Raw genomic sequence first — 5,099 nt, forward strand, 5'->3', positions numbered from 1 at the left:
TAACCCCACAGGCGGGATAACCCCACAGGCAGGATAACCCCACAGGCACTATAACCCCACAGGCAGGATAACCCCACAGACACTATAACCCCACAGGCACTATAACCCCACAGGCAGGATAACCCAACAGACACTATAACCCCACAGACACTATAACCCCACAGGCAGGATAACCCCACAGACAGGATAACCCCACAGACAGGACAACCCCACAGGCAGGATGACCCCACAGGCACAATAACCCCACAGGCAGGATAACCCAACAGACACTATAACCCCACAGACACTATAACCCCACAGGCAGGATAACCCCACAGACTGGATAAACCCACAGACAGGATAACCCCACAGGCAGGATAACCCCACAGGCACTATAACCCCACAGGCACTATAACCCCACAGGCAGGATAACCCCACAGGCAGGATAACCCAACAGACACTATAACCCCACAGGCAGGATAACCCCACAGGCACTATAACCCCACAGACACTATAACCCCACAGGCAGTATAACCCCACAGGCAGTATAACCCCACAGGCAGGATAACCCCACAGGCAGGATAACCCCACAGGCAGGATAACCCCACAGACACTATAACCCCACAGGCAGGATAACCCCACAGACACTATAACCCCACAGACACTATAACCCCACAGGCAGGATAACCCCACAGACACTATATAACCCCACTGGCAGGATAACCCCACAGACACTATATAACCCCACAGGCAGGATAACCCCACAGACACTATAACCCCACAGGCAGGATAACCCCACAGGCACTATAACCCCACAGGCACTATAACCCCACAGGCAGGATAACCCCACAGGCAGGATAACCCCACAGGCACTTTAACCCCACAGGCAGGATAACCCCACAGGCACTATAACCCCACAGGCAGGATAACCCCACAGGCAGGATAACCCCACAGGCACTTTAACCCCACAGGCAGGATAACCCCACAGGCACTATAACCCCACAGGCACTATAACCCCACAGGCAGGATAACCCCACAGGCAGGATAACCCCACAGGCAGTATAACCCAACAGACACTATAACCCCACAGCCTCTGTAACCCCACAGGCAGAATAACCCCACAGGCAGAATAACGCCACAGGCAAGATAACCCCACAGGCACTATAACCCCACAGACACTATAACCCCACAGGCAGGATAACCCCACAGACACTTTAACCCCACAGGCAGGATAACCCCACAGGCAGGATAACCCCAAAAACAGGATAACCCCAAAAACAGGATAACCCCACAGGCAGGATAACCCCCAAAACAGGATAACCCCACAGGCAGGATAACCCCACAGGCAGGATAACCCCACAGGCAGGATAACCCCACAGACACTATAACCCCACAGGCAGGATAACCCCACAGGCAGGATAACCCCCAGACAGTATAACCCCACAGACAGTATAACCCCACAGACAGTATAACCCCACAGGCACTATAACCCCATAGGCACGATAACCCCACAGGCAGGATAACCCCACAGGCACTATAACCCCACAGGCACTATAACCCCACAGACACTATAACCCCACAGGCAGGATAACCCAACAGACAGTATAACCCCACAGGCACTATCACCCCACAGGCGAGATAACCCCACAGGCAGGGATAACCCCACAGGGACTATAACCCCACAGGCACTATAACCCCACAGGCACTATAACCCCACAGGCGGGATAACCCCACAGGCGGGATAACCCCACAGACACTATAACCCCACAGGCAGGATAACCCCACAGGCACTATAACCCCACTGACACTATAACCCCACAGGCAGGATAACCCAACAGACAGTATAACCCCACAGGCACTATAACCCCACAGGCGGGATAACCCCACAGGCACTATAACCCCACAGGCGGGATAACCCCACAGGCAGGATAACCCCACAGGCACTATAACCCCACAGGCAGGATAACCCCACAGACACTATAACCCCACAGGCACTATAACCCCACAGGCAGGATAACCCAACAGACACTATAACCCAACAGACACTATAACCCCACAGGCAGGATAACCCCACAGGCACTATAACCCCACAGACACTATAACCCCACAGGCAGTATAACCCCACAGGCAGTATAACCCCACAGGCAGGATAACCCCACAGGCAGGATAACCCCACAGGCAGGATAACCCCACAGACACTATAACCCCACAGGCAGGATAACCCCACAGACACTATAACCCCACAGACACTATAACCCCACAGGCAGGATAACCCCACAGACACTATATAACCCCACAGGCAGGATAACCCCACAGACACTATATAACCCCACAGGCAGGATAACCCCACAGACACTATAACCCCACAGGCAGGATAACCCCACAGACACTATAACCCCACAGACACTATAACCCCACAGACACTATAACCCCACAGGCAGGATAACCCCACAGGCAGGATAACCCCACAGACACTATAACCCCACAGGCAGTATAACCCCACAGGCACTATAACCCCACAGGCAGGATGACCCAACAGGCAGGATAACCCCACAGACAGGATAACCCCACAGACAGGATAACCCCACAGGCAGTATAGCCCCACAGACACTATAACCCCACAGGCAGGATAACCCCACAGACACTATAACCCCACAGACACTATAACCCCACAGACAGGCACATCTGTATTTGGGGAGTTTCTCCCATTCTTTTCTGCAGATCCTCTCAAGCTCTGTCCGGTTGGATGGGGAGCATCACTGCTAAGCCATTTTCGGGTCTCTCCAGAGATGTTCGATCAGGGTTCAAGTCCGGGCTCTGGCTGGGCCACTCAAGGACATTCAGAGACTTGTTCCGAAGCAACTCCTGCATTGTCTTGGCTGTGTTCAATGCTGCAGACATTTTTTGGTATCGTTCCCCGGATCTGTGCCTCGACACAATCCTGTCTCGGAGCTCTATGAACAATTCCTTCGACCTCATTGTTTGATTTTTGCTCTGACGTGCCCTGTCAACTGTGGGACCTTATATAGACAGGTGAGTTCCTTTCCAAATCATGTCCAATCAATTGAATTTGCCACAGGTGGACTCCAATCAAGTTGTAGAAACATCTCAAGGATGATCAATGGAAACAGGATGCACCTGAGCTCAATTTCAAGTCTCGTGGCAAAAGGTCTGAATACTTAAGTAAATAAGGTATTTCTTTTTTTAATACATTTTATCGCATTACATCACATAACATTACATAACATAACATAACATTACATTACATAAATTACATTACATAAAATAACATTATATAACATAACATTACATCACATAACGTCACATGGTATCACATGACTTAACATCACATAGTATCACATAACATTACATAACATAACATAACATTACATAACATTACATAACATAGTATAACATAACATTACATAACATCACATCACATCACATAACATTCCTGACATCGCGACATCACACAGCATCACATAACATCACATAACAACACATAGTATCACATCACATACCATCACATACCATCACATAACATCACATCACATAACATCACATAGTATCACATAACATCACATAGTATCACATAACATCACATCACATTACATCACATCACATAACATCACATAACATCACATAACATAACATAACATAACATTCCTGACATCACACAGCATCACATAACATCACATAACATTACATAACATAACATTACATAACATTACATAACATAACATCACATAGTATCACATAACATAACATTACATCACATAGTATCACATAACATCACATAACATAACATTAGATAACATTACATAGCATCACATAGTATCACATCACATAAGATAACATTACATAACATCACATAGTATCACATCACATAACATCACATTACATAACATCACATAGTATCACATAACATAACATAAGATAACATTACATAACATCACATAGTATCACATCACATAACATCACATTACATAACATCACATAGTATCACATAACATAACATCACATAACATCACATAACATCACATAACATAATATCACATAACATAACATAACATAATATCACATAACATCACATAACATAATATCACATAACATCACATAGTATCACATAACATAACATTACATAACATCACATAGTATCACATAACATAAGATAACATGACGTAACATCACATAACATCACATTACATAACATCACATAGTATCACATAACATAACATAACATCACATAACATGACATTACATAACATCACATAGTATCACTTAACATAACATCACATAACATCACATAGTATCACATAACATCACATAGTATCACATGTTTGTGATGTTATGTTAAAAAAATTAAGTTTATGAAACTTGTTGATGCGGTTACAAAAACAACGGTATCGTTTGATCCGTAGCAGATATGATTGTTCCATGACCGTATTTGAATAGCGGAGAAGTAGACGAAGATGTCATATTGCTCAAACTTTGTTGTCGTAAGTTGTCGCCAAGTGGTCAGAGTTCCCTGATTTGTGTTACATGTTGCATTATTGCATTTACAGTGAATGGAATGTTGGAAGTGACAATGGGGAGCTTTAGAATGTCTAGGAAATGCAAAATCAAAATGTATAACTTGAAAAGTATAAAAGATATCAACAAATTTTAAACATTTCAGCCTAAACAATATAGGAGTTGAGTGCTAAAGAATAATAATAATAATAAGTATGTTGAAGATGTAAGTGGGAGATTTTGCTTTGCAAGCCCCACAATAATCTGTGTTCTGCCCCTGAACAAGGCAGTGGGTTACACTGTTCCTAGGCCATCATTGAAAATAAGAATTTGTTCTTAACTGACTTGCCTAGTTAAATAAAGGTTAAATAAATAAATAATAATAATAATAATATGAGTATGTAAGAAAGCTAGAGTTGTGCTTTGTCTTCAACACGCACACCTAATAAATCACGAAATAGTGTTTTTATTGGCATGGGTTTTGCGTGATGGCAAGGCAGACCAACAAATTGATGGACTGTGACTTTAAGAGAATTTATTTCCATATTTTATTCGCCTTGTCTGGGCGGACCGATTTGTCACTGGTACTTGAGAGCGAGAGAGAAAAA

Source organism: Salmo salar, chromosome ssa15, assembly GCF_905237065.1.
Source record: "Salmo salar chromosome ssa15, Ssal_v3.1, whole genome shotgun sequence".
NCBI classification, from domain to species: Eukaryota; Metazoa; Chordata; class Actinopteri; order Salmoniformes; family Salmonidae; genus Salmo; species Salmo salar.